Below are 19932 nucleotides of genomic sequence, written 5' to 3' on the forward strand. Positions count from 1 at the left end.
TTGTTGACTTCCTCATAACTTGGCAAAAGTCCATGGCCTTGAAATGAAGGAACTTGGGGGGGAAAAGAAAAGCATCTGCATTCTGTGTATGCAGCACTTTTTTGAAATCTCCTGTCCCTGCTTCAAAAAGCTAGACAGCAGCCAGAACCAACTGTTTGGTTAATGAAAGCTCAAAGTCTAAAGGAAAAAAAAAAAAGTCTCGCTGTCATCCCCCAGGCTGGAGTGCAATGGCGCGATCTCGGCTCACTGCAACCTCCGCCTCCCAGGTTCAAGCAATTCTCCTGCCTCAGCCTCCTGAGTAGCTGGGATTACAGGTTCTTGCCACCATGCCCGGCTAATTTTTGTATTTTAAGTAGATACGCGGTTTCACCATGTTGGCCAGGCTGGTCTCGAACTCCTGACCTCAGCTGATCTGCCCGCCTCGGCCTCCCAAAGTGCTGGGATTACAGGTGTGAGCCACTGCGCCCAGCCAAAAAAAAAAGCTTTTAACTTCCTTCAAGATTCAGTGTTTACAACGAACTTCACTGCTCAGAATTTTTGCTTTATTATTCAGTTGTTTGGCCACTTACTATCAGTAGAGATATTGCAGGTTCAGTTTCATACCACTGGAGTACTGTAAGTCATACATTTTTTGGTTTCCCAGTGCATATAAAAGTTATACCATGTTGCAGTCTTTGAAGTGTGCAATAGCATTATGTCCAAATATAATGTACAGACCTCAATTTTAAAATATTTCATTGATTTAAAATATGCTAAAGATCATCTAAGCCTTCAGCAAGTCATCATATTTTTGCTGGTGAAGAGTCTTTTGTAGATGTTGATGGCTGCTGTCAGATCAGGAAGGTGGTTGCTAAAGGTTGGAGTGGCTATGGAAAATTCTGAAAATGAGAAAGCAGTGTAAATTGGTGCATCAAGTGACTCTTTTTTTTTTCATTAAAGATTTATCTGTGGTGTGCAATGCTGTTTGATAGCATTTTACCCACAGTAGAACTTCCTTCAAATTTGGAGTCAATCCTCTCAAACTCTGCCACTGCTTTATGAACTAAGTTTATGGAATATGCTAAATCCTTTGCTGTCATTTCAATGTTCACAGCATCTTCACCAGGAATAGCTTCCATATCAAGAAACCACTTTTTGGCCAGGCATGGTGGCTCATGCCTGTAATCCCAGCACTTTGGGAGGCCGAGGTGGGCAGATCACCTGAGGTCAGGAGATCGAGACCAGCCTGGCCAACATGATGAAATCCCATCTCTACTAAAAATACAAAAATTAGCCAGGCATGGTGGTGCACGCCTGCAATCCCAACTACTCAGGAGGCTGAGGCAGGAGAATCACTTGAACTCAGGAGGCAAAGGTTGCAGTGAGCCGAGATCGTGCAAAGGTTGCAGTGAGCCAAGATCGTGCCACTGCACTCCAGCCTGGGTGACAGAGTGAGACTTCATCTCAAAAAAAAAAAAAGATACCACTTACTTTACTCATCCATAAGAAGCAACTCCTCATCTGCTCTGCTCAACTTTTATCTGGGATTGCAGCAATTCAGTCACACCTTTAGGCTCCACTTTTGGAATAGTAAATGAGCATTGGCTTCAACTTAAAGTCACAAGCTGCATTATCCCCTAATAAGAAAGTCAATATGCCTTTTGAAGCTTTGAAGCCAGGCATGAACTTCTCTGTAGCTGTGAAAGTCCTAGATGGCATTTTCTTTCAATAGAAAGCTGTTTTGTCCACATTGAAAAACCTGGCATTTAGTGCAACTATCTTCATCAACAATCTTGGCTGGATCTTCCGGATAAATTACGGCAGCATCTACATCAGCCCTGCTGCTTCGCCTTGCACGTTTATGTTATAGAGATGGCTTCTTTCCTTAAACCTCATGAATCAGCCTCTACTAGCTTCCAACTTTTCCTCTGCAGCTTTCTCAACTCTGTCAGCCTTCATAGAATTAAAGAGAGTTAAGTCCTTGCTCTGGATTAGTCTTTGGCTTAAGGGAATATTGTGGCTGGTTTGATCTTCTATCCATACCACTAAAACGCTCTCCATATCAGCAATAAGGCTGTTTTACTTTCTTATCATTTGTGTGTTCACTGGAGTAGCACTTTTCCTTCAAGAAATTTTCCTTTACATTCACAACTTGGCTAACCGTTTAGCAAAAGGGGCCTAGATTTTGACCTATCTTGACTTTTGACATGCCTTCCTCACTAAGCTTAATCATTTTTAGCTTTGATTTAAAGTGAGAGATGTGCAACTCTTCCTTTCACTTCAATATTTAGAAGCCATTGTAAGGTTATTAACTGGTCTAGCTTTAATATTGTTGTGTCTCAGGGAACAGAGAGGCCTAAGGAGGGGGGCATGGAGGGAGAGAGAGAGAGACAGATGAGAGTGAGAGAAACAGAGAGAGAGAGACAGAGAGAGAGAGAGAGAGAGAGAGAGATAGAGAGAGAGAGAGAGAGAGAGAGATGGAGGAACAGCCAGTCAGTGGAGCAGTCAGAAGACCCACAACATTTATCTGTTAAGTTTCTTATCTTCATAGGTGTGGTTCATGGAACCCCAAAACAATTACCGTAGTAACATCAGAGATCACTGATCATAGATCACCATAATAGATATAATAATAATGAAATATTTGAAATATTGCAAGAGTTACCAAAATGTGACAGAGACATGAAATGTGACACAGACATTTTTCCACATGCTGTTGGAAAAATGGTGCCAATAGGCTTGGTCAACACAGGGTCACCACAAATTTTCAGTTTGTAAAAGACGTGCAATACAATTGAATTATGTGGCTGTGGTTGTTCATGCCTGTAATCCCAGTTTCTCAGGACGCTAACGCAGGAAGATTGCCTGGGCCCAGCAGGTTGAGGCTGTAGTGATCTGTGATCACACCACTGCACTCCAGCCTGGGCAACAGAGCAACCTCAGCTCAAAAAAAAAAAAAAAAAAAAAAAAGGCATGCCTATATGTGCCAAGAACTGTAGGACATGAAATTGAATCATACACAGGACTTACCTTATTGGATGAGTTTGCATTTTAATAGGAAAGATATGATGAATAAAATACATAAATAGATGATGATGAATGATTAGAACAGATAGACAAAAGATAGATTATAGATTGATTACTGGCCAAACATAGCAGGTTTTAAAATATAAGAATAAAAATAGTTTTGGCAGGGCATAGAGGGAAGACAGATTATCATCTCTGCCAAGAGTAGACGAGTCAATTTCACAGACAGGCCCTGTCAGAGCTGGATATTGAAAGATGAAGAGTAGTTTAACAATTAGAGAAGAGAATTGGAGAAAATCCAAACTTGTTCAAAAAGAAGCAACACACTAAACAAGAACACACAATTATGATTAAGAAAACTGCTGGCCGGGCACGGTGACTCACGCCTGTAATCCCAGCACTTTTGGGAGGCCGAGGCTGGCGGATCACGAGATCAGGAGATCGAGACAATCCTGGCCAACATGGTGAAACGCCGCCTCTACTAAAAATATGAAAATTAGCTGGGCATGGTGGTGCGTGCCTGTAATCCCAGCTACTCGGGAGGCTGAGGCAGGAGAATCGCTTGAACCCAGGAATCAGAGGTTGCAGTGAGCCGGGATCGTGCCACTGCACTCCAGCCTGGCAACAGAAAGAGACTCCCCTAAAAAATAAAGAAAGAGAGAAAGAGAGAAAGAGGGAAGGAAGGGAGGGAGGGAGGAAGGAAGGAAAAAAAAAGAAAGAAAGAAAAAGAAAAAGAAAATTACTGGCCAGATTGTGGGCAATGAGGAATTCACCAAAATTATTTTTTTTTCTTCTAAAATCTCAGAGGCTTCCTTCCCCACATGATTTATGATAAAAAGATAGTTAATTTGTTCCTCTCATTGATAATCATTGTGTACCTTAATTGTGAAGTCCAATGGTGTTTATCTTAGTTATTTCTATATTTTCATCCTGTTTCTAAACCTCCGTACTATTTTTTGACTACTTAGGTTTCCCAAGAAGGAAGAATATAAAAAGTATGCCCTTCTCCCTCTATCAAATGGTGGCTAGGAAATAACATGTCTTTTTCAGAGACAATGGAACATTGTTCTAGGTAGAACAATTATTAAATGTGCATTAAATGGCAAGGTTATACAAGAAGATTTCATCATAAACTCAGTAAAAACCTTTTGTTTTTCTGCTTGCAATTATCAACATTTCTTAATCCCCAATGTAGATGTTTAATAAAATCTCTGGCTCAAATTTGGCAAACACAGAAAGACCCCTACTGTGTGGGCAGTACAGGATCTGCAACATAAATCTCCAAATGGGTCCTTGAGTCAAGCCACAGATGACAGGATGGCCCCAGAGCTGTCTGCTGACCAGCCATGTGCTGAACATAAAATGTGAATAACTGTCTCCGTGATGACCAGAGTTCTCCTTTGTCGTCCAAATGTACTGCAGCCCACTTAGCAATACGGTCATCCAGTTCTTCATGAATACAATATAAAAATTGTTATTAAAACTTTCCAAAACAATGATTGTTAGTTGACCACTATGAAAAGTTGAGAATTGCTTCAGCCACTTGGAAAGTAAAAAAAAAAAAAAAAAATTCAAGAATGCCAAGTAACTCACGCTGTCAGTGATGTAGTAGGACACACAGAGAGTTTATAAAATCAGCCTGCCAGCATTTGCCTCTCACCCACATATAAGATACATGAGGGAAGGTTAGGGAAATTGTTCCAGAGGCTTCAAAGTTAATCTGTACTTTTGGCATTTACCCAAATAGTAGCTGGGGGAAATTGGCCCTAACCAATTGACAGAAATTACCCTATGTGGTCTGGGTAATTACTGATCATGTTCTCTGATGTACCTGTGGTTTTTGCCTACTGGGAGAATCAAATGGGTAGTGATTGCTTTCCTCAAGGAAAAAGCTTAAGGAAAAAAAAACGGAGCTTGTAGTGTCATGAAGAAAAAAATGCAAGGTAGAATCACTCCTAAAAATGTAAAGGATATGTACAGGTATTAGACTTGATAAGATAACGGGTCCATCTGGAAATCTGTGAGGAGAAAACAAAAATTTAGACTTTCAACTACAGAGACATGGAGGTGAGAAGAGATATGAGGAAAGCATGTGGAAACGATATCCTTTATCAAGTTTTTCTTTCTCCATTATTGCCTGAGGTCCCAAAAGTAGGAAAGAAATTCAAGAATGCCAATAACTTGCACTCACCTCTTAGGGAGGGGCTAGATCCCATATACAAAACTGCTATTGAGAGGTGACAGCCTGCTAGCAGCCCTCGCAGCCCTCGCTCGCTCTCCACACCCCCTCAGCCTTGGCGCCAACTCTGGCCGCCCTTGAGGAGCCCTTCAACCCGGCCCTGCACTGTGGGAGCCCCTTTCTGGGCTGGCCGAGACAGGAGCCGGCTCCCTCAGTTGCGGGGAGGTGATGAGGGACAGGCGCCGGCGGGAACCGGGGCTGCGCGCGGCGCTTCCGGGCCAGCGCGAGTTCCGGGTGGGCGTGGGCTCCGCGGCCCAGCACTCAGAGCCGCCGGCGGCGCCACCCGCCCGGGGCAGTAAAGTAAGGCTTAGCACCCGGACCAGCAGCTGCGGAGGGTGCGCCCGGTCCCCCAGCAGTGCCGGCGGGCGCTCAAATTCTCACCTGGCCTCAGCTGCCTCCCCTCGGGGCAGGGCTTGGGACCCGCAGCCCGCCATGCCTGAGCCTCCCCCACGCCTGAGCCTCCCCCACGCTGTGGGCTCCTGCGCCAACGGCACCTCCCCGACAAGCATCGCCCCCTGCTCCACGGCACCCAGTCCCATCGACCACCCAAGGGCTGAGGAGTGCCGGCGCACCTGGCGGGACTGGCCTGCAACTCCGGCAGCTCCGGCAGCTCCGGCAGCTCCACAAGCTCCCCTGTGCGGGATCCACTGGGTGAAGCCAGCTGGGCTCCTGAGTCTAGTGGAGACTTGGAGAACCTTTATGTCTAGCTAAGGGATTGTGAATGCACCAGTCAGCGCTCTGTGTCTAGCTCAAGGTTTGTAAATGCACTAATCAGCACCCTGTGTCTAGCTCAGGGTTTGTGAATGCACCAATCAGTTCTCTGTGTCTAGCTAATCTAGTGGGGACCTGGAGAACTTTTGTGTCTAGCTCAGGGATTGTAAACACCAATCAGCACCCTGTCAAAACGGACCAATCAGCTCTCTGTAAAATTAACCAATCAGCAGGTTGTGGGTGAGGCCAGATAAGGGAATAAAAGCAGAATGCCAAAGCTAGCAGTGGCAACCCACTGCGGTCCCCTTCCATGATGTGGAAGCTTTGTTCTTTTGCTTTTTTCAGTAAATCTTGCTGCTGCTCAGTTTTTGGGTCCACACTGCCTTTATGAGCTACACTTATCGTGAAGGTCTGCAGCTTCTCTCCTGAGGCCGGCGAGACCACGAATCCACCGGGAGGAATGAACAACTCCAGACGCACCGCCTTAAGAGCTGTAATGCTCAACACAAAGGTCTGCTGCTTCACTCCTGAAGCCAGAGAGACCACAAACCCACCAGAAGGAAGAAACTCCGAACACATCCAAGCATCAGAAGGAACAAACTCTGGACACGCCACCTTTAAGAACTGTAACACTCACCACGAGGGTTCGTGGCTTCATTGTTGAAGTCAGTGAGACCAAGAACCCACCAATTCCAGACACACTATGAGAGCATAAAATCAGTTTTGCCAGCACTCACACCTCATCCGCATCTAAGCAGCAAATCATGAGAAAAAAAAATCACTATTTAACATCTTCCACATCTCACAATCACTATGTTAGTTAGCAATATATTGCCTCTTATCTCAGAATACACTTTTCAATATATGCTCTGTGATGGTAAAATTTCCTTAAGCATTTATCCTTTAAAGTGAGCACAGTATGAAGTTATCTCAGTACAGGAATGTAGGAATATTGCAGGAGGAAAAGTCTGCCCTGTAGTTTTCAGCATGGGTCAGGGGTGAGTGGCATGAGTGTGAGGTCATCCAGTGAAGCACTGCCCCAGCTATCGGCTGAGAATGTAGTCCCTCTGTGACCTTTCCAGTCTCGCCTGGTGATAACCTTTCCACAGCCTGGAAACCAGAGCCCCACCCAGACCTGTGCTCTAAAGGCCTCCTGCCAGGGCCTGTCCCAGGCCCCACTGTGAGCCCACACCCCCAGCTGCTGATCCCCTGCTAATCCCACTGACACTGCGGAAAGTTGTCTATCACTTGCCGGCAACTCCTGCCAGCTCCAGGCTAACCAGTTGAGGGAACATCTCTGCTATCTAGTGGGCTGAACCATTCCTTCTCTTACAAGAAGACCTGAATCCATTCTAAGTTTGTTGTTGTTTATGCACATTCCCTCAGCCCTAGCATGCTGTATAATTTCCTTACATCTCATAGTTACTTTTTTATCATCCTTAATTCTTTACATGAAACATCCCTTGTTTAGTCTACTGTGTTGTTTCTATCTCCCGATTAGACCCAGAATGCTACAGTCACCAATGTACTTTTATAGCTATACAAATCAGGTAAAAATTTCTGCCCCTTACCTCTCTTCCTCATAATCTCTTCCAACTCTGGGGGCACTAGATCAGCTCTATGAGGGGAAGGTGAAGGAAAAGCAGAAGAGAAAGTTGATAAAATAAATCACAAACTCCCTGCCCCATGGTAGTTTTCTTCAATCACTGCAGGCTTGATCCAAGAGAGATTAAGGGGAGAATAGAAGCTTCAGTTAAATAAGCCTTGGGAATTATTATATATGATTGTAAATTTCTTAGTACCTAAAGCTAACTGGAAAAGCAACTGGATCTTCCTGAGACCTTATCCAGGGATAAGGAAGAAAGCAAGAGAGAAGGACCAAAGAGGCTATGGTAAGAAAGAGAAACATCACTTTGTACTTGCACTTTGCCATACAAGCTTATTCAATATATTTGTTAAATTATTCTATTCTGAGATAAAGATTTCACAGAACTATTAAAATTGTACTCCGCTACTCTATAGACTACATGACTCTGCCAGTCATTTTCACCACTAGATCATTCAGCTACTAGCAAATAAGATTGTCAATTCCAAATAATACCCTTTTTAATATTGTGGAGAGAATTGTTATAGCCAAAGGTCAAAGAAGATATGAAGAAAATATAACCAATATTTAGTCAGAGGAAAACAACCTCATTAAGTAGAAGTAGGAGTCTTAAAGTGAACCAGATTCCCATAATTTTTTTAAAAAATTAAGTGCTAGAGTGAAAGAACCCACTGGATATTTTTATCAGACTACAAAATTTATTAAGTAAAGGGCATCCCCTGACAAAGAATCATAAAATGTTTTATAGACATAGGATATCTTCTTGTCCTTACCCCTTTCCCTAAAGATTCTATTCCTCCCACAACAAACCAAACAGCCAGAAACAAGGAACTCTTTCTCTCCCAAAAAGAGCTCATCCCAGTTTCAGATAGAACAAATATTCAGAAAATGCTTTCTCTAATTAAGTTAAAAATCTAACTACATTTCTAGTCATGCTTTCAGGAGAAACACAAAGATAAAACATCTATTTTCCTTATGACAGCCCTTCAAATACCTTACTTGTTATATGCTTGGAGATTTTCCTTTCTCTAGGCAAATGAGCCACTATTTTATTTCTCATATGGCTTAGAATAGAGTTTTCTTACTCTTCTCTAAACACACACCGGTTATAAATGTCTTTTATGTATTTCCTTTAGATATCTTTTTTATTTATATATAATGAGAACTCTGCAGTTGGCACAATATACAGGCTACATGGCAGAACAGAGCAAGGCTGTCATCTCTTATGCTCAATATAGTCTAGTTCTATAAGAGTAATGCAATCAATATTCTCACTCTACACATGCTTCCTGGGCAAGCTCATTCATTTTTGGTGGTTTTAACCACCACAAATATGATCCCCTAGTGCCTAGTGCATATCAACAACTCATGCCTGTTCTCACATTCTTGATGCACTACCCTAGCATCTACTCATTATCATTTCTGGATATCCCAGAGATACCTCAGCCTCAACCTGTCCCAAATTATTCATCTCAATTAAAATCACTAATATTATTCCAGCCACACTAGCTAAAATGCAGGGGCAAATATTAATCAAATATTTTCTCTTTATCACCCTCTACATATCCATGATAAATATTTATTTTCACCCTCAAGCTATTTAATTATTTACAGTATTCTTCATATTGTCTTCTATGTCTCTACTATTTTACCCCCAACCCCACTTTTTCTGCTTCTCATTCAATACTGAACCCAGGCATCATCTCCTCCAGGAAGTTTGGATGGGAACAAAGTCAAGATCTTGGCTGGATCCTAGATAGAAATATAGCATACATGGTGGTTTATGTCTACCACATCTCTCTCCAAACCATTCTCCTCTGATATAAATACACAACACACATTCCTCCCACCTCACTCTAAAATGCACTTAATTTCTTTTTCGATCTTGCACTGATTCTTTGTTCTTTTTATGCATTTTCTAAGACTTATTTTACTTACTTTTTACTTCCTTCATCCAAAGTGAGATATACCTTTCACTAAACTTGTCTTTTACCTATTTTCTTGGATCAAGAAACTGGAAATCTTCAATTATTACGTCCTTACCATATCTCGGGCAGCAAAAGAATCCCTTTCTAACATCATGGGGACTGAAGTCCTGTATTTCAAAGATTCCACAATACCTATTTGATACCACAAATGCATCAGTTTACCCAGAAAGATATAAAAATAATTCAGAGACACATAGCAAGTAGATAAAAAGGCCCTTAGAGATCACTGATTCCAAAACAGGCCCTCACTTGAGATAACAGGGTCGGAACATAAACTCCGGAATGAGGTAAACTGTGTTGGAGTCCTGGAGTCATTATTCCTAACTGTTTCTAGACAAGTGCTTTAACTTTTCTAAGTTTCAGTTTCCTCATCTACAAAATTAGGATAATAATTAATAGTACATAGCTCATAGGCCTTTAATGAGGATTAAATGAGATATAAAGTACTAGCACAAAGCTCAAAAGTGTTAACTATCAGATATATTCAAAATCAGCAAACTAGCTGGGGATTTAACTGGGACTCAGTCTCATATCTCCTTGTCTAATACTCATGACATTTTTAGAAATATGTGATCTATTTTAGAAACAAGATATACGACAAAAAATGACGCTAACTCTTTGTTTTTCCTTTGCATGACTGCTTCAGCTACAATTTAGACTCATCGAAATTGCCAAGGGAAATTACTCAGTTAGAAGTATGATACTGAGCTGTGAAATATAGCACATACAGTCCATAGTACATCAAACTCCTGAATGCAATGAATTTTTAATTAACATAAACCTCCTTCATGAGCCTTCCTTTCTCCAATGTGGTCTCTGTAGGTTGTAACTGCTAAAAGAAAAATAGCAAAGCATTTCTTAGTCTTATCTGGCCTTGTCAACATTTTTATTTGTCTTATCCTCTCACAGTTTGTCAGTTTATGAAAGAATTTATTTAACACCTATTATATGTCAGGTATTCTCTTAGGTAATAGTTTAGGTATAACCACTGCTCCAGAAGAGTCCCAGCTAAATGGTGAGGAGGATGATGGGTGATATCACGAAAGAGTGGTGAAGGCATTAATTACTTATCTCACTTATTTGGCCATTGTGACCAAATTAGCTATATTATCATTAAGAAATAGCATCTCTCTTGTTATAAAATACCCCTAGGAAACCCTAAATTAAAATGTTGCACTCTAAAAAAGACTACTGTGCTATAGTTTTAATATAAAATCTACATATAGGTACAGTGACATCAGGTAGAGTTGCCTGGTGCTCATTCTCCTCCACTCCCCAACAAAAAGGAACCAAACAACAAACTATATTTTTGCCTCGAGTGATGGAGGAAGTACAGAGCACTAGGGGGAGGCTAAATCCTTGTGCAGCACAGAAGCCCAGGCCAGCAGGACAGAAGCCCAGGCCAGCACCACAGAAAGGGGAGCAAGGCATCCTGACTCTACCACACTATCTACCCTGCCAGGATCAGCTCTGAGCCAGGGAAGACTTCTAAAATAGGAAAGGTAGCCAGGTGCAGTGGCTCACGCCTGTAATCCCAGCCCTTTGAGAGGCCAAGGTGGGCGGATTACTTGAGGTCAGGAGTTTGAGACCAGCCTTGCCAACATGGTGAAACCCTATCTCTAATAAAAATACAAAATTAGCCAGGCATGGTGGCACACGCCTGTACTGCCAGCTACTCAGGAGGCTGAGGCAAGAGAATCGCCTGAAGCCGGGAGGCAGAGGTTGAAGTGAGCTGAAATCACCCCAAAGCACCCCAACCTGGGTGACAAGAGCAAAACTCTGTCTCAAGATAAATAAATAAATAAAATAAAGTAGGTAGGGGTAACCTGGAGACCATCAGCGGCCTCAATCACCACTGCAGATGCCAGAAGTCATTGCTACAAAAGAGTTACCCAGCCCCTACAGGCCCCAAATCCAGTCTGGAGAGTTGCTAGGAGTCTGGGCAGCTAGGGTTCCCTAGAGCAGGAACCCCACAGGACCCCACAGCTTGAGTGCATACTGCCCTGGAGGCCAGTAGCCACCAGCCCTCTCTAATCCTGAGGCCCTGTCATCATTCCACTACATTTACTTCAGTATCTTGAGCACCAATACCCCAGCTGCCTGGTGTCTAGGCTTGAAGAAATGACCAAGACCCTGATGTCTTAATTCACGAGACAACCTATCCCACAGAGAAGCGGGAGCACTTCCACACCCAGGAATTCCCTGCAGTCACCAAGTTTGAGTGCTCTGGCCCCCAAAATGACAGCGGGCATGGAGGTGGCCCTGTCTTCCCAGAGAGATTCCTGCACAGCTCCCCAACACACTGCAATTTCACCTGAACTAACAAGTAGTCCGGTGGTGCTTCCACCTGCCCAGAGAACCCATCACTCAGCATGCCAGCCTGCTGCACCCAAATGCACATAGACTGACAACTAACCCAGTGCGCCCACTCACAGCACATGACTATACCACTGCCATCACAAACTTCTGCAGCATAAGCGACTGAGACAATTGTAGACATCACATACAGAGATTATAGCTGAAGAATCTAGTTAAAGACCATGCTACTGAATCCACACAAAGCCAAAGCCAGCTCCCAAATGAGTGCACCATTCCCAAATGAAACCCTTGGATGCATCTACAGGAAAACAAAACAAAACAAAAAAAACCCTTTCTATGAAAGTTACTCCACAAAATGTGAAATAAGAGAGTGTTCTAATAGATGCACAGACATCAATGTAGGGGCACAAGAAACATGAAAAAGCAAGGAAACCCAATACCAATAAAAGGAACACAAGTCTCCAGTAATAGACTCCAAAGAAAGGGATATTTACAAAATGTCTCAAAATAAATTCAAAATAATGATCTTAAGGTAACTCAAAGATATACAATACAGACAAATAATTCCAGGAAATCAGGAAAACAACTTATGATCTGAATGAAAAATCCAATAGGTATCATTAAAAAGAGAACCAAACAGAAATCTGGCATCTAAAAAATTCAATAAATAAATTTTAAAAATACAGTGGAGAGTTTCAGCAACAGGCTAGACCAAGAAGTAAAAGAATTTCTGAAGTTTAAGACAGGTCTTTTGAAGCAACCCAGTCAGAGGAAAAAAATAACTGATTAAAAAGACTGAAGAAAGCCTATGACACTTGTGTGATAGCATTAAGCAAACAAAGTCACATTATAGGAATGTCAAAATAATGAAGAAAGGCACACAAAACCTGTTTAACAAAATAATAGCTGAAAACTTTCAAAGTCTTGAGAGAGATATGGACATCCAGATTCAGGAAGCTCAAAGTTGCCCAAAAAGATTCAATCGAAAAAAATCCTCACTAACATACATTATAATCAAACCGTCAAAAGTCAAAAGCAAAAGAGAGGATTCTAAAAACTGCAAGGGAAAAATGTCAAGTCACCTACAAGGGAATACCCATTAGAATATCAGATTTCTCAGCAGAAACCTCCGGGCCAGGAAGAGAGAATGGGATGATATATTCAAAGTGCTGAGAAAAAAACCAAAATAGCCAAGAGTTCTGTATCTGGAAAAGCTATCCTTCAGAAATGAAGAAGAAATAAAGATCTTCATAGACGAGTAAAAACAGAGAATTCATCACCACACACTGGCCTTATAGCAAGTGCTTAAGAGAGTGCTACAAGTAGAAATGAAAGAACAATAATTATTACCATAAAATGCATGAAAGTATAAAACTCACCAATATAGATAAATCTATAATCATACTCAGAATAACTCAATGCTATAATGGTGCCATGTAAATCCTTCAATCCTCTAGTGTGAAGATTTAAAGTCGAAAAGGCCCAAAATATCAACAGCAACAATTAGTGGCTAAGGGACACACAAAAAATAAAGATGTAAATTAAGGCAATTAAAATACAAATTATGGCGAGAGGAAAAAAGTCCAGAGTATTTTTATGTAACCAAAGTTAAGTTGTTATCAGCTTAAGATAGTCATCAATTTTAACTAAAAGATTCTTTTTTTAAAAATTTTATTATTATTATACTTTAAGTTTTAGGGTACATGTGCACAATGTGCAGGTTAGTTACATATGTATACATGTGCCATGTTGGTGTGCTGCACCCAGTAACTCGTCATTTAGCATTAGGTATATCTCCTAAAGCTATCCCTCCCCCCTCCCCCCACCCCACAACAGTCCCCAGAGTGTGATGGTCCCCTTCCTGTGTCCATGTGTTCTCATTGTTCAATTCCCACCTATGAGTGAGAATATGCGGTGTTTGGTTTTTTGTTCTTGTAATAGTTTACTGAGAATGATGATTTCCAGTTTCATCCATGTCCCTACAAAGGACATGAACCCATCATTTTTTATGGCTGCATAGTATTCCATGGTGTATATGTGCCACATTTTCTTAATCCAGTCTATCATTGTTGGACATTTGGGTTGGTTCCAAGTCTTTGCTATTGTGAATAGTGCCACAATAAACATACATATGCATGTGTCTTTATAGCAGCATGATTTATAGTCCTTTGGGTATATACCCAGTAATGGGATGGCTGGGTCAAATGGTATTTCTAGTTCTAGATCCCTGAGGAATCGCCACACTGACTTCCACAATGGTTGAACTAGTTTACAGTCCCACCAACAGTGTAAAAGTGTTCCTATTTCTCCACATCCTCTCCAGCACCTGTTGTTTCCTGACTTTTTAATGATCGCCATTCTAACTGGTGTGAGATGGTATCTCATTGTGGTTTTGATTTGCATTTCTCTGATAGCCAGTGATGGTGAGCACTTTTTCATGTGTTTTTTGGCTGCATAAATGTCTTCTTTTGAGAAGTGTCTGTTCATGTCCTCCGCCCACTTTTTGATGGGGTTGTTTGTTTTTTTCTTGTAAATTTGTTTGAGTTCATTGTAGATTCTGGAGAAAATTTTCACAACCTACTCATCTGACAAAGAACTACAAGATTCTTTACGTGAGCTTTGTGGTAACCACAAAGAATGAACATACATCAGATATGCAAATGAGAAAGACGAAGAAAACAAAGATTAGCACTAGAGGAAACCACCCAACCACAGAAGTAAACAAGAAAAAAGGAAAAAGGAAACAAAGGATTAAAAAAAAATGGCAGGAATAACTCCTTACTTATAAATAACAACCTTGCATGAAAATAGATTAAATTATCCAATTAAAAGATGTAGAGTGGCTGAATGGACAAAAGCAACAAGACCCAAGCATATGATACCTACAAGAGATTCACCACACTGTTAAAGAAAAATATAAAATGAAAGTGAAAAAATGGAAAAAACTATTCCATACAAACAAAATCAAAAGTGAGTAGGAGTAGCCACACTTATATAAGATATAATAGACTTTAACCCAAAATCTACAAAAACAGACAAAGAAAGTCATTATATAATAGTAAAGGGATAAATCAATAAGAGGACATAGCTATTGTAAATATATATGTACCCAACACCAGAGCTTCCAAATATATAAAGCAAATATAATTAGATAGTAAAAGAGAGATAGAGTTAAATACTATAATAGTAGGGGACTTCAACATTCCGTTTTCAACAATCATGCCATCGAGACAAAAGATTAAGATAGAAATAGCAAATCTAAACTATACCAGAGGTCAAATGGACCTAACATACATTTATTAAGACAGAAACAGATTTAAACTATACCAGAGTCCAAATGGAGGTAAATACATTTACAGAACATTGCATCCAATAGCTGAATATACATTCTTCTCAACTGCACATGGAACATTCTCCAGGATGGATCATATGTTAGGCCACAAAACAAATCTTAGCAAATTTCAGAAGAGAGACATCATAACAAGTATCTTTAAAGACCACAATAGTATAAAACTAGAAATTAACAAGACAAACTTCAGAAGTCTTACAAATACATGGAAGTTATACAACATGCTCCTAAGTAACCAATGCATCAATTAAGAAATCTAAAAATTCCTTGAGATAAATAAGAATGGAAACACATCATACCAAAACCTAGGAGATATAGCAAAAGCAATTCTGAGAGAAAAGTTCATAGCAATAAATGGCTACATCAAAAAAGTAGAAAATAACTTTCAATTGCAAAACGGTAGCATATAAGCAAGCTGGCTTCACTTCTCCCATAGAAAACCAAAACTTAATATGCAATACTGAGATTACCACCAGCAATATCCAGAATTCAAATATGAGGATGAGTAAGTTCCAGGGGTCACAGAGAATTGAAAAAACTTCAAGCATATGGTAAGGAAATCCAATTTCCTTCAATACCCTTCTCCACAATCCACCTAGCCCCAAAAGCACAGAAAACTTCCCTGACTCAGTTTCTACATTAAAAAAAAAAACCCTTAGATTGAGGTAGACAACAAACTTCTCCACCATCTTGTGTTCCCTGGCAGAAGACATGTCCTTGCCTCAACCCACAGGAAGCCTTGTGAGTGCATGAAGAGAGAAATATCACTGAGGACAGCCAGAAACGAAGGTGGGAGGCAGGACTACCATCCCCAGCCCTGGAAACTCTGCTCTGTAACTCAGCCAAAGAAGAGGCCAAATCAGACTTGCTTTTTAGCAGCACCATGCTGTAGGAGATACATTCTTCAAGTTTCCTGGGCACGAATCCCACACTGCCAGGGTGGCCCCTGTGGGACCTCTCCCATTTGGGCCAGCAGTGCTTCAATTGTTTGCTAGAGCCAAAGCAAACCTGGGCTTAAGGTGTCATCAAGTGCCAAAAAGGAGAAAGCAATCTAGCAGGAAAAATAAATAAATAAGAAATTCAACATGTAAATTACAAAGAATATCTCATCAAATATACCCAATTAAAAAAAACAAAACAAGCTAGACAGGGAAGACTTAAATAAATAATACTTCAATGCAAAGACATAGATGTACATCTACAAGATACAACAGCAACAGGGAAACCTGTTTGTCCTCCCCAGACAAAGCAATGAACCAGTAACTGACCCTAACAAGATGGCTCTCTGACAAATATGTGAGCTCTCTGACAAAGAAGTCAAAATAGCTGTTTTAAGGAAACTCAGAGGTGTTCAAGATAACATAGAAAAATAATTCAGAGGTTTATGAGAAATTTAACAAATATCAAAATAATTTTTAAAAATCAAACAGAAACATTGCAACTGAGAAATATACATTTGCTGAACTGAACTACTAGAAGAAAACATTGGAGAAACTCTCCAGAACATTGGTCTGGGCAAATATATTTTGTGCAAGACCTCAAAAGTACAGGCAATACATTTTGGGAGGCCAAGATGGGCAGATCACTTGAGCTCAGGAATTCTAGACCAGCCTGGCCATTATGGTGAAATCCCATCTCTCCTAAAACTACAAAAATTAGCTGGGCATGGTGATGCATGCCTATAGTCCCAGCTACTTAGGAGCCTGGGGCAGGAGTGTCCTTGGAACCCAGGAGGCAGAGGTTGCAGTGCATGCCACTCCACTCCAGCCTGGGCAACAGAGTGAGATTCCATCTCAAAAAAGAAAAAAAAAAGGTATAGGCAATAAAATCAAAAAATAGACAAATGGAATTACATCAAGCTAAAAGGCTCCTGCACAGCAAAGGAAACAATCAACAAAGTGAAGAGACAACCCACATAATGAGAGAAAATATTTGCAAACTATCCATATGACAAGTGATTAATAAGATTAATAACCGGAACGTATAAGAAGCTCAAACAACTCTATAGCATAAAAACAAATAATTTGATTTAAAGATGGGCAAAAGATCCGAACAGACATTTTCTAAAAAGAAGACATACAAATAGCCAACAGGTATGTAAAAAAATCTTCAACATAATCATCAGAGAAATGCAAATCCAAGCCACAATAAGATATCTCACTCCAGTTGGAATGGCTTTCATCAAAAAGGGAATAATTGACACTGGCAAAGATATGGAGAAAGGGGAACCTTCATATAAAGTTTGGGGAATGTAAATTAGTACAGCCACTGTGGAAAACTGCATGGAGTTTCCTTAAAAAAATTACAAATAGAAGTACCATGTGATCCAAAAATTCCACCACTGGGTATATATCCGTAGGAAATGAAATCAGTATATTGGAGAGATATCTGGACTCTAATGTTTATTGCAGCACTATTCACTACATTCAAAATATAGAATCAACCTCAATGATGTCTAACAGATGAATGTATGGAGAAAATGTGGTGCATGTGTGTACATTGTGTGTATGTGTATATATATATATACACACACATATATTGTGTATTCAAATGCATATATATACACACATGCAATATGTATATGTATGAATGTGTGTATATACCACATATGGTATATATGCATGTGTGTATATATACATGTATGTGTATATATACATACATATACACATATGTGTATATATACATACATATACATATATGTGTATATACATACGTATATATACGTATGTATATGTATGTATGTATATGTATGTATGTATACATATGTATATATACACACATGTATACAGTATTTATATATACATACACATATATACACACCACATATGGTATACACACATGTATATATATACAGATTGTGTGTATGCATATATATACACACAATGTATGGTATTCCATTCTATATTTATATACACACACAATGGAATACTATTTAGCCATAAAACAGAATAAAATCCTGTCATTTTCATCAACATGGATGAACCTGGAAGACATTATTCTTTTTTTTTTTGAGACGGAGTCTCGCTCTGTTGCCCAGGCTGGAGTGCAGTCGTGTGATCTCGGCTCACTACAGGCTCCACCTCCCGGGTTCACGCCATTCTCCTGCCTCACCCTCCTGAGTAGCTGGGACTACAAGAGCCCACCACCACGCCCAGCTAATTTTTTGTATTTTTAGTAGAGACGGGGTTTCACCGTGTTAGCCAGGATGGTCTCGATCTCCTGACCTCGTGATCCGCCCATCTCAGCCTCCCAAAGTGCTGGGATTACAGGTGTAAGCCACCGCACCTGGCCCTGGAAGACATTATTCTTAAGTAAAGTAAACCAGATATAGAAAGACAAACACTGCGTTATATCACTCGTATTTGGAATCTAAAAAAAAATTGGTTTCATAGAAATACAGGGTATAATAGTGGTTACCAGAGGTTGTGGAGAGTAGGAAAAAAGATGGCACTGGAAGAGGTTGGTCAATGATATAAAGTTACAATTAGACAGTAAGAATAAGTTCTGGTGTTCTTTACACAGTAGGGTGGCTGTAGAAAGTAACAGCGCAGTAAATATTTCAAGCTAGTTAGAAGAAAGGATTTTGAATGTTATCACCACAAAGAAGTGATAAATGTTTAAAGTGAGGTATATGGTAATTACTCTGATTTAATCATGTATACATGTATTGAAATACCACAGTGGGCCAGGCAGGGTGGCTCATGCCTGTAATCCCAGCACTTTGAGAGGCTGAGGCAGGAGGTTCGCTTTAGCCCAGCCTGCACAACATAGCAAGACCCTGTCTCTTCAAAATATCCAAAAACTAGCCAGGCATCGTGGCCAGCACCTCTGGTTGCAGCTACTTGGGCGGCTGAGGTAGGAGGGTCACTTGAGCCTGGGAGTTTAAGGCTGCAATGAGTCATGATTGTACCACTGCACCCCAGCCTGGGCAACACAGTGAGACTCTGTCTCCAAAATAAACAGATAAATAAAAAAATTAAAAGATAAAAACTAAAAAAAATCACACTGTAACCCATAAATATATAATTATTATGTGTCAGTTATAAATAAAAAATAATGAAAAAATACTCACTAGATGTGAAAGATGAGGATACAAAAATAGCAGTAAAATGAGACAAATGTATACAAATGCTAAATTACGGCATATATAAGTGGCTTTGAGAAAGAAAATAGATGAATTTTGTTTGGATAATCAAGAAAGTCTCCCTAAAACACTTACATTTGGAATAGGTCTCAAAGTTTGCAAAGGATAGGCCAAGGTAGGTAAAAGTTTCTAGACAAAAACAATAGAATAAATACAAGCCTATAATCTTGAAAGTACTATGTTTGTGACTAGTGAATGGATGAGTGCGTGAAGATACTCTTATAGTAACCCAGAGTTCAGGGCTTAATGCAGCGCACCTATGTTATATTCATCTTTGAACACCTAGATTCTCTCATATACTGGCACCTGCCCCACAGTAAATAATTGAGGGAAGAAAGAAAGGAGGAAAGGAGGGATGGAAGAAGGGAAAGAAGGAAGATATCAGGCATAAGCACCAATCTGAACAGACATCTCAGAAGTGTCAACTTTGAATCCAAGTTCAAATAAATCAACTTGAAAATGAAGAAGAAAATTATATATACATATATACATATTGAAGAAATAAGAACACTGACTATGTATAATGATTTTAAGGAATTGTTCATTTTTATTCATGGTAGTGGCACTGTG

General features: G+C 40.2%; 2 long non-coding RNA genes across 3 annotated transcripts in view; one reads left to right on the top strand and one right to left on the bottom strand.

Annotated features, from left to right (window-relative positions):
- Positions 1-19932, bottom strand: part of LOC109028768 (uncharacterized) — a 363275-nt gene that overhangs the window by 289771 nt on the left and 53572 nt on the right. Inside the window, exon 1 of one of the 2 annotated variants that reach the window (XR_002007744.3) lies at positions 5198-5394. The exons of the other annotated variant lie outside the window; for it this stretch is intronic. This is a non-coding gene — a long non-coding RNA (uncharacterized lncRNA). Of the gene's footprint in view, positions 1-5197; positions 5395-19932 lie in introns of those variants that run through there. 2 annotated transcript variants of the gene reach the window in all.
- Positions 5495-7979, top strand: LOC129525395 (uncharacterized). The gene is made up of 2 exons (XR_008669673.2): positions 5495-5999; positions 6302-7979. It is a non-coding gene; the product is annotated as an uncharacterized lncRNA (long non-coding RNA).

This window comes from Gorilla gorilla, chromosome 9 (genome assembly GCF_029281585.2).
Source record: "Gorilla gorilla gorilla isolate KB3781 chromosome 9, NHGRI_mGorGor1-v2.1_pri, whole genome shotgun sequence".
NCBI classification, from domain to species: domain Eukaryota; kingdom Metazoa; phylum Chordata; class Mammalia; order Primates; family Hominidae; genus Gorilla; species Gorilla gorilla.